The sequence below is a fragment of the Callithrix jacchus genome, chromosome Y (genome assembly GCF_049354715.1).
Source record: "Callithrix jacchus isolate 240 chromosome Y, calJac240_pri, whole genome shotgun sequence".
NCBI classification, from domain to species: domain Eukaryota; kingdom Metazoa; phylum Chordata; class Mammalia; order Primates; family Cebidae; genus Callithrix; species Callithrix jacchus.
In genome coordinates, this window is record NC_133525.1 from 15326935 (window position 1) to 15337500 (window position 10566).

At 60.1% G+C, this 10566-nt stretch overlaps 1 long non-coding RNA gene and 1 pseudogene across 2 annotated transcripts in view; one reads left to right on the forward strand and one right to left on the reverse strand.

Moving 5' to 3' along the window:
* The first annotated feature begins 1978 nt into the window (after nt 1-1978).
* The window catches only part of LOC144581291 (uncharacterized), a 21639-nt gene continuing 13051 nt past the window's right edge, over nt 1979-10566 (forward strand). The window contains exon 1 of the long non-coding RNA XR_013531907.1: nt 1979-2490. This is a non-coding gene — a long non-coding RNA (uncharacterized LOC144581291). The remainder of the gene's footprint in view (nt 2491-10566) is intronic.
* Nucleotides 4193-4826, reverse strand: LOC144581290 (ATP synthase peripheral stalk subunit d, mitochondrial pseudogene; annotated as a pseudogene). Its single transcript, XR_013531905.1, has one exon. The product of XR_013531905.1 is annotated as an ATP synthase peripheral stalk subunit d, mitochondrial pseudogene (transcript).

The window sequence follows — 10566 nt, forward strand, 5'->3', positions numbered from 1 at the left end:
CAAACTCCTGGGCTCAAGCGATTCTTCCACCTGAGTCTCCCAAAGTGTTGGGATTATAGGCGTGAGCCATGGTGCGCTGCCCTCTTTTTATTTCTTTTCTCCTCCTCCTCCTCCTCTTCCTCCTCCTCCTCCTCCTCTTCCTCCTCCTCCTCCTCCTCTTTCTTCTTCTTCTTCTCCTTCTCTCTCTCTCTCTCTCTTCCTCCCCTCCCCCCCTTTCTTCCTTTTCTTTTATTTATTTATTTATTGGAAAAAAAAAAAAAGATGGGGTTTCACCATGTTGGTCAGGCTGGTCTTGAACTCCCGACCTCAGGTGATCTGCACGCCTTGGCCTCCAAAGTACTTGAATTACAGGCATGAGCCACCACACCCGGCCTCATTCTTTTTCTTTTTTCTCTTCCTTCCTCCCTACTGGATGGATGGATGGATGGATGGATGGATGGATGGATGGATGGATGAGTGAGTGAATGAATGGACGGACGAGTCGGTTTCCGGAAATATTTACAGGCGAGGTCGGGTGCCGCAGATGACGGCAGGGCCTTGCTCTGAAATCCTCGAGGCCTCCGCCGTGATTCGGAACGGTGGCTACCTCAAGCGGATGGTCCTGTTTGTGTGCTCTGGTCTTTTTTAATTTCTTGAGACGGAGTTTCGCTCTCGTTACCCAGGCTGGAGTGCGATGGCGCGATCTCGGCTCACCGCAACCTCCGCCTCCTGGGTTCAGGCAATTCTCCTGCCTCAGCCTCCCGAGTAGCTGGGATTACAGGCACGTGCCACCGTGCCCAGCTAATTTATTTATTTGTCTATTTTCCGGTATGTTTAGCAGAGACGGGGTTTCACCCCGTTGACCAGGTTGGTCTCGATCTCTCGACCTCGTGATCCACCCGCCTCGGCCTCCCAAAGTGCTGGGACGACAGGCTTGAGCCACCGCACCCGGCTGTGCTCTGGTCTTCAGGAACGAGCGGAGCCTTCCCGTGCTCCGCCACCTCCTTGTATGTCTTCTACGACCGTCCACGCTTCCATGTACTTTTTTAGAGATGGGGTCTCCCTGTGTCGCCCAGGCCGATCGTACGTAGGTCACTGTGACCTTGAACTGACTGGTGGGCTTAGAGAGATGCTCCCCTGACTCAGCCCCTGAGGAGCTGGGCCTACCGGCCCGGGCGGGTGCCAGGACGCAGCACGACACAAAACGGCCGGCTGATTATCTATCTATCTTCCTTCTTTTTAATTGTTTTCTTCTGCGACAGAGGTTCCGCTCGCTCGCTCGCTCTGTCGCCCGGGCTGGAGTGCAATTGCTCCCGGACCCAGCGGGAGGGTCGGGTCGGGTCGGGTCGGGTCGGGCTGCTTATTCTTGCGGCCTGATGATGAGCTGAAGACGAATTGGGAAAGGAGGGAGTTTTCATTTCTGTGACTGCTTACGGGGAAACGGAAGGCCTGGAAAATATCGCCAGACCGACTCAAAACCACAGAGAGGAGGTCAGAGCCTGTGTACCTTCCGAGCTCTCTGTGTACGTGTCACGGTGCGTGGTCACCTAAAGAGGGAAGCGAATCCCCCCCACCACCCCCCCGCCCCGGGAGTCTCGCTCTGTCGCCCAGGCTGAAGTGCGGTCGGTGGTGAGATCTTGGCTCACTGCGACCTCCACCTCCCGAGTTCCAGCGATTCTCCTGCCCCTGCCCGGCCTTTCGAGGGCCTGGAGGCGGGGGTTTCGCCATGTTGACGGGGATGGTTCGGAACTCCTGACCCCGGGTGACCCGCCCGCCTCTGCCTCTGACTACCGGAGTGCTGGGGTGAGGGGCGTGGGCCGCCGGGCCTCGGCCTGCTTTTTCTTTTGTTACTAGAGAAGAAAATGGCGTGGGCCCTCTCGCTATCACGGTATACACTCTGCTATTCTGTGGGATACGCCGTGCGTGTGAGTGCGTGCGTGGGTACGTCCGTGCGTGCGTGCGTGCGTGCGTACTTACGTACCTACGCACGTACGTAGGTGCGTGTGTTTCTGCGCGTATTGCCGAGTCACGGTGCTTCCTTCCCCCTCAGGGTCTCCGCTCCATTAGTTGTGGGGGAAATGCCTGGGAGGGTGCCGGGCTGACACTTGCATATGTTGTCATCGGGCGTCACCTAGCGGTCACCGGTTCTCCGAAGTCTAGGCGGCGTGACGGGACGCTCTGGCCGCCCGCCCACCGTCAGGAGAGACTGTGGCTTCTCTCTGCCACCCGCCCCCCACCTCCCCCCACTTAGAGGCCCGCCCTCCCTTAGTCCATTCGTCCCCCACCCCCACCCCCACCCCCACCCCCGACTCCCTCGTTGCCCAGACGACCCCTGGAGACCCTGGCCGGGCCCGATTGTTCTTCTCTTTGATCCGTTGTTTCCCTTTCTTTCTTGGTGTCTTTCTTAACCCATATGGACCCTTCTGCCTGGGTTTTGTGGATGACAGCTCCACTTTAGGCCTTGTCGTTAGTGGGGACTTTCCCGATTCTCCCCAGATGTAGCGAAAGCAGGTAGATGTCCAGAGTGTGCTCGTAAATGGCGTTTCCCAGAAATCATCGAATGAGTGTGGAGGAAGAAACATGCGGTGCCCCCCTTTCGAGGCAGCGATGCCAGCAATCATGAATTAGGTGTCATTGCTGGAGTCGGCTTGTTTCCTGAGTTGCCCTCCGTGCCCACCCCCACCCCAGTCTTGAATACATTTTAGAATAACCTACTGTGCCTCCGTCCCTTCCCCTTCCTCTTTGTGTCCCCTCCTGCTCCCCTTGGTTTCTCTCCTTCCACTCAGGCATATCCCCCCTTCTTTCTTTCTTTCTCTTTCTCTTTCTCTCTCTCTCTCTCTCTCTCTCTCTCTCTCTCTCTCTCTCTCTCTCCCCCCTCCCCACCCGCCACCCCTCCCTCCCTCCCTCCCTCCCTCCCTAGGTAAACTCACTCAACCACCCTGGCCCAGGCCCTCATAGTCATTTTTCTTCTTTTTTTTGGAAACAGAGTCTCACTCTGTCACCCAGGCTGGAGTTCGAGGGCACGATCTCGGCTCGCGGCGGCCTCTGCCTCCCGGGTTAAGGCGATTCTCCTGCCTCAGCCTCCTGAGTGGCTGGGGGTTACAGGCATGCACTGCCACGCCCGGAGAAGTTCTTTCTTTCTTTCTTTCTTTCTTTCTTTCTTTCTTTCTTTCTTTGATTAAAATTAAAGAAGTTTATTTGTATTGTTAGCAGAGACGGGGTTTCACCATGTTGGCCAGCCTGTTGTTGGACTCCTGACCTCAGGTGGCCCACCCGCCTCAGCCTCCCCAGAGTGCTGGGATGACAGGCCTGAGCCACCGCGCCCGGCTCATTGTCACTTTTAACGGTTACCTTACGTGTGGCATTTTTATTTTCCTGGCCAACATATTCCTAAGGTGGAAGGTGTGTCGCAGCCCCTCCCCGGGCCTTACTATGCCGGTAGAGGATTTTTCGAAAAGAAATCTGTCTGTGCTTTCTCCTTTAGTTTCTCTCTCCCTAATTGCCTTCTCCAGTTCTTTCTTTCTTGTTTGTTTCTTTTGTCGTTTTCTGTGTTTCGTTCGTTGTTCCTGTGTTTCTTTCGTTGTTTCTGTGTTTCTTGTGTGGTATTTTTTTTTTTTTTTTTGAGATGGAGTTTCCCTTTTGTTACCCAGGCTGGAGTGCAATGGCGCGATCTCAGCTCACCGCAACCTCCACCTCCTGGGTTCAGGCAATTCTCCTGCCTCAGCCTCCTGAGTAGCTGGGATGACAGGCACGCACCAGCATGCCCAGCTAATTTTTTGTATCTTTAGTAGAAACGGGGTTTCACCATGTTGACCTGGATGGTCTCTATCTCTTGACCCCGTGATCCACCCACCTTGGCCTCCCAAAGAGCTGGGATTACAGGCTTGAGCCACCGCGACCGGCTCCTTCCTTCCTTCCTTTCTCTCTCTCTCTCTCTCTCTCTCTCTCTCTCTCTCTCTCTCTTTCTTTCTTTCTTTCTTTCTTCTTTCTTTCTTTTTTCCTTTTTTCTTTATTTTGAGACAAGAGTCTCACTCTGTCACCCAGGCTGGAGTGCGATGGCGCGATCTCAGCTCACGGTGACCTCCACCTCCGGGGTTCAAGCGATTCTCCTGCCTCTGCCTCCTGAGTGGCTGGGGTTACAGGCATGTGCCACCACGTCCGGAGAATTTGTTTTTCTTTTCCTTTTTTATTTTTAACATTAAAATTAAAGAGGTTCTTTTTTTTTTTTTTTTTTTTTTTAATAATTACTTTTATTTTTAATGTCCAGAATGTGTAATATAAGGGCCAGAGCCTCCTCCTGGACTCAATTTTATAAATTCTCAATTGGTTGGTGAGGCCAATAGGGATACTTTTGCTTGTCCAATTTGGTTTCTGGGAAAGCTTCGTTCAAGTCCTCAATGGTCATCTGTTCAAATGGAATTAAGTTCTTATACTTCTCCATCTTTTTCTCATATTCTACAACCCTGGCCTTTGAGAGAGACACCCACTCAGCACAAGACTTCACATCTTCTTTTTCTTCAGCATCCACCAGGGCAGTATATGGATCCTCTGGTATAGGAACCTTCAGGGCATTAAACTTCTTCTCAAAGTCATCCACCAAGCCTGCTTTGGCCTCATTGGCCTTGTAGTAAGCCCAGTCAATAGATGGTGGATTCTCAGGTAAAGCAGCCAACCTGGAGGTTAGGATCTCATTCCAGGATTTCAGGGAATTAGCAATGGCCTTTTGGTTTTGGGGTATGATCTCCCAAAAAGCTATCCAGTCAATGGTTTTTAGAGCAAGTTTTCGCCCAGCCATCTTGGAATCCTTCACCGACCCCAGCTGCCTATCGTCCACAGCAGCAAGTAACGGAAGTGGGTCCCTTTTTTTTTTTTTTTGGTATTTTTAGCAGAGACGGGGTTTCACCATGTCGGTCAGCCTGTTGTTGGACTCCTGACCTCAGGTGGCCCACCCGACTCAGCCCCCCAGAATGCTGGGATGACAGGCGTGAGCCACCGCGCCCGGCTCATAGTCACGTTTAACGGTGACGTTACACGTGGTATTTATATTTTCCTGGCCAACCGTATTCGTAAGGTGGAAGGTGGGTCGCAGCCCCTCCCTGGGCCTTACTATGCTGTTAGAGGATCTTTCGAAAGGAAATCTGTCTATCCTTTCTCCTTTGTTTCTCTCTTCCTAATTGCCTTTTCCAGTTCTTTCTTTCTTTCTTTCTTTCTTTCTTTCTTTCTTTCTTTCTTTCTTTCTTTCTTGTTTGTTTCTTTTGTCGTTTCTGGGTTTCGTTCATTGTTCCTGTGTTTCTTTAGATGTTTCTGTGTTTCTTGTGTGGCCTTTCTTTTTCTTTTTTTATTTTTTATTTCTTTTTTCTTTTGAGACAGAGTCTCAGCCTGTCACCCAGGCTGGAGTGCGATGGCGCGATCTCGGCTCACGGTGACCTCCGGCCTCCATGGTTCAAGCGATTCTCCTGCCTCAGCCTCCTGAGTGGCTGGGATGGCGGGCGTGTGCCACCGCGCCCAGGTAATTTTTGTATTTTTAGTAGAGACGGGGTTTCAACGTTTTGGCCAGGCTGGTCTCGAACTGCTGACCCTGTGATCCGCCCGCCTCGGCCTCCCAAAGTGCTGGGATGACAGGCATGAGCCACCTTGCTTGGCCTCTCTCTCTCTCTCTCTCTCTCTCTCTCTCTCTCTCTCTCTCTCTCTCTTTTTCTCTGTCTGTCTGTCTGTCTTTCTCTGTTGCTCTTTCTTTCTGTCTCCCTGCCTTTCTTTCGAGATGGAGCCTAGCTCTGTCGCCAGGCCCGATTATGTTTAGCAAGAAATTTCATTTTGTCTATTTTCTTTCTTTCTTCTCTCTGCCTTCCTTCCTTTCTTTTCTTTTTCCCTTTTTTTAGATTTTTACCTAAATGCAGGTGGGGGCTAATGCCGAAAATGGCATTAGCCTCTTCTTTCTGCCTTCCTTTCTTCTTGCTCTGTGTTTTTCTCTTTCTTTCCCTCCTCCCTCCCTCCCTCCCTCCCTCCCTCCCTCCCTCCCTCCCTCCCTCCCTTCTTTCCTTTTTTCTGTTCCTTTCCTTTTTTTCTCTCTTTCTTTGTCTTTTATACTTTTTTTGTCTCTTTCGCCCTTTTTTCCTTCACCTCTTTCCTCATTCTTTCTCTTCTTCATCTTTCTTCATTTTCCACCTGTCTTTCATCATCTATTTTCTCCAGATTTTAAAATTTCTGTTTTCTCCATGTCCTTCCTCCCCCCACCCTGCTTCCTTTCTTCCCTCTCTCCTTCCTCCATGTGTCTTTTTTCTATCCCCCCTCCCTCCCTCCCTCCCTCCCTCCCTCCCCCACACCCCAGGTTTGATTGTGAAAGTGTCCTCATTCTGTGTCTCTCTGTCACCTGAACGACTCGCGACCGAGTCCTGTGTGTTCTTTCTCCCTCCGAGATGCATGTCCAAACAGCCACACGTCGTGGGCTTGTCTTTGGAGCCTGTCTCGGTCTACGCAGAGACACGTTTGGAGGACGGTTTCTGTGGGGTTGGGGTGGAGGGGCTGTGTCTTCGGCCTCGGCCAGACTTTTCTCGACTCACGGTTTCGGTTTTGCCGTCCGCCGGCCGCCCTGCCATCTGGATCTCTCTCGGTGACAGGTTTGGGGACCTGGTCGTCGCCGGTTGTCGGGCTCCATCTGGCGGCCGCTTTTATATGGTTTTCTTGGCTTCTGGAGCTCCGGTGACAGCTGCCGAGGGAGGGGACCGTCCCCGCTGTGAGCTAGTCATTGCTCCGGAAAGCCTGCGGCCGTCAGCGGGGCTGTCCCTGTGGCGCCAGAGCTCTGGCGAGTCACTTGTGAGTCAGAGCTCGGGCGTGCAGGGCTGTATGGGGGCAGGCTGTCGCCGAGTTTCCAGGCCCGAGCGAGGTGTCGGGGCTGCCCGGGCCGGTCGACCAGTACGCCGTAGCTCCCGAGGCCCGACCCGCGACCCGCGGGGACCCTCCGGGCGTGGCGCGGGTGGCCGGGGACGCCACTCCACGGCCCTGTGGCGGGCCAGCGCGGGCCCTGGCCGCCAGAGGCACCCACCCACCCGCCGGATTTCTTTCCCGAGTCCCTGTGGGGAGTCGGTGGCCTTCCTGCGCCGTCCTCCCGGGGTGCCGCGCCTGGCCGCGGTCCCTCTGCTGTGACGCTTTACTTCCGAGTCCGCCTTCGTGGTCGGAGAGTGGTCCCTGAGCGCCTTCGGTCCCTCGTGTCGTGTGTCCCTCGCGTGTGAGGGGACGGCCGAAAGAGTCTGTTTCTGAAGGCACGGGCCGGCCCCTGCGTGGCACCGGTGGCCCGGAGGGCGTGCCCGGGAAGGGCTGCTCCCTGGTGTGTGTGTGTGTGTGTGTGTGTGTGTGTGTGTGTGTGTGTGTGTGTGTGTGTGTTTAGGTCGACCAGACAGCCCTGGGTGCTCCATGTCTGGCTGTGATGGTGGCCTTTTTGGGGACAGATGTCCGTGTCACGCATTTCTGAGTCGGCGGTGTGGCCGGTGACTAGACCCCCTGCCCCCTGGGCGGGGTGTATCTTTCACTCTGAGTTGTCGTTTTGTGCCACCGGGTTATTGCTGACACGCTGTCCTCTGGCGACCCGTCGCTGGAGAGGTCGGGCCTCTGGATGCGTGGGGGGTCTCTGGTCTACCGGTGACCCGGCTAGCCGGCCCTGCTCTGGGTTGAGCCGCCGGCTGGGGCCCGTGTGCCTTGCCTCCCGTGCATCCGTCTGAGTGTCCCGGCTCCCTGGTGCCGCCCTGGGCCCGGGTCTCTTCCGACTCACCTGGGCGTGGCGGGGAAAGGCCGGTGCGGGCGGGCGGGCTCCCGTCTGCCTGCGTGTGCGCTCCCTGCTGCGGGCACCTGGGGCGGTCGCGACGACCCCGTTCCGTTGGCTCCGTGCCGTGCGTGTCAGGCGTCCTCCTCTCCTCTGGGGTTGTCCGCCGTCCCTTCCCCGGAGCGGGGCTGGCCGGCCTCGGGCCCGTGGGCTCCGTGGCTTTGCTGAGGTTGACTCCTTCGCCCCGCTCTGGGTCTCTTCCGATCGATGTGGTGACGTCACGCTCTCCCGGGCCGCGACCGATCCGCGGTGGGCGAGGGACGGACATTCTCGGTGAATGGGACCGCTCTTCTCGTCCCGCCCGCGGGGGCCCCCTTGCCTCTCCTGCACCCTGCCTGTGGGGTCTGGATCGGGAGGTGTAGGGGGTACGGAATCCGGCCCGACCTCGCCGTGCTCCCCCGTTCTCCGCCTGGCGGGGGCCGGTGGGGTCCTCTGACGCGGCAGGCATCCCTCGCTCTCGCCTCCTGTGGTTGTTGCCTTGTCGGGGGCGGCCCCTCTCCGCGGCGGTGGGGGGCTCGTCCCGATGGCCCGTCGTGCTGCCCTCGCCGGGGTGGTGCGAGCGTTGGCTCGGCTTGGGCCTTTTGCGGTGCTCCTGGAGCGCTCCGGGTTGTCCCTCAGGTGCCCGAGGCCGAGCGGTGGTGTCGTTCCCGCCCCCGGGGCCCCCTCCTCCGGTTGCCGCCATGGGGTCTGCGTGTGGGTCCCGAGGAGAAGCGCTCAGCTCGTCGGAGGGTTGTCGTCGAGGCGATCGATCGAGGTTTTGTGCCCCTCGACGCGGGGTTGAGGGGGTGCCTCGGGTTCCGCTCCTCTCGCCGTAGACCTCATCCCTCCCTTCCCTGGGTGTCCCTGAGCGCCTCCGTGGGCGGCCCGGCGAGGGGCGACCGGTGGGTGGGGGAGTGTGACCCGCCCTCGGTGAGAAAGCCTTCTCTAGCGATCCCAGAGGTGTGCTTTGGGGGTACCGGACTCCCCCGGCCCGCCGCCTCTCTCTGCGTTGTGGTAGCGCTTCCGCGTGGCGATTGGATTCGCTCGTGTGTAGGCAGAGTTCCCTCTTCCTCCTCGGTGGCGGGGAGAAGTGGGGTCCGCCGGTCTCCGCGGTGGGGACCGAGCGCCGCTCGTCGCCTACTGTGGCCCGCGCCTCCCCCCTCTGAGTCGGGGGAGGGTCCCGCCGGGCCGGGCCCTGTGTCCTCGCCGTTGGGGAGGTCGTCGCTTGAAGGCTGGGTGCGTGTGGCGTCCCGTCTGGCGCGTGACCCCCTTCCGCTGCGAGCCGGCTCTCCGCCCGCTCCCGTGCCGTGCCGAGCCCTTGCCGGTGCCGGCGACCGCGCTGTGTGCGGGGCGACGGGTCGGGCCGCCTGGGCCCGGGAAAGCGTCCCCACGGTGGGGCGTGCCGGTCTCCCGGAGCGGGACCGGGTCGCGGATGGACGAGATCCTGGGTGTGTCGCCCTGGCGTCGGGCTTGTCGCTGTGGTCGCTCCGGGGCCCCCGGCGGTGGGGTCCGGGTCCCGTGAGGGGTCTCCGCGTTGGTGCCGAGGGCCGGCCGGTGTCCCGGGTGGGAGGGCTGCGGGACCGCCCTCGTGTCTGTGGCGGTGGGATCCCGTGGTCGTGTCTTCCCCGGTGGCCCGGCTGTGCCCGAGGTTCCCGCCCGGGTCCTCGGCGGGCTCCCGTGCCCCTGCCCTCGTGGGCCCCGGCCCTGCGTGTGCGCCCGCTCCCCGCCGCTGCCTGCCGATCCTTTCTCTCTGAGCGGCTCTCCGGCTGCGCCGGGGCGGCCCCGTCTGGGACCCGAGCCGGCTCCGCCTTGAGGGGCGTCGCCCCCGGCCACCATCGGCCGGTGTCCGCGTCCCCCCGGCGTGTGCCTCGGCTTCGCGCACCGGCGGCGGTCGGCCCCGCGCGGGCCCGGTGGGCGTCGGAGAGGTCGGGTCGGCCCGCCGCGTGTGTAGGGAAGACGGTTATGGGGCGCTGGCTGCGACTGCGGTGGCGGTGTTGGGGAGCCGCGGGCCCCCGAGAGGCGTGCGTGGGTCGCCGAAGGCCAGGCGGCCGCTCCGTGTGCCGCGCGGGACCGCCCCTGTGTGCCCAAACGGGCCGCTGGCGGTGAGACCCCGTTGTGTGTCCACGGCTGCTGCGGTCGTCTGTGCCCGAGGCTTCTCCCCGGATCCTCGCGGTGGCCCGCCGCCCACCCCCTCCCCGCTCGCCGCCTTCCCCGCGCCTTCCACGGTCGCCTCGGGCTTGCCCGGGGTCTCGTCTCCTCCCGAACCCGCTCTCCCGCTCCGCGTCCGCGCGCCCCGGGTGCGCGCCTCGCTTCCCGGGCCCGCCGGGGCCCCTCCCCGAGGCGTCTTGGGTGTCGACGTCCGGGGGCGGCGGCGTGTCCTTCCCCCGCGTTGCGGGTCCCGTTCGGCGCGTGCGTGCGCCCGAGCGCGCCCCGGTGGTCTCTCCCGGCCAGCCGTCGTGTGTAAGTAAGGTCGACCTCCGGCCTGCCGGCCGCCCGCCCCCCGGTTCGAGGGGGGGGCCCGGGCCGGGACCTCCGGTCCCGGTCCCGGTCCCTCGTTCCGGGTCGGTGGGTCGGCCGGACGGCTTCCGTCGCCTTCTGGCCGTCGTTGTGGGTCGGGGCGGTGCCGGTCACCGGCCCCCCTCCCCTCCTGCGCCTGCGCCCGCCGGCGTGGCCCGGGGTCTGGCCTCGGCCGGCACCCGGACCTCGACCGGGCGGGCGCGCGGGCGCTGCGGCCGCACGGCGTGACTGTCCCCCGGGTCGGGCACCCCGGGCCGCCTCCCGCTCGCCGCCCG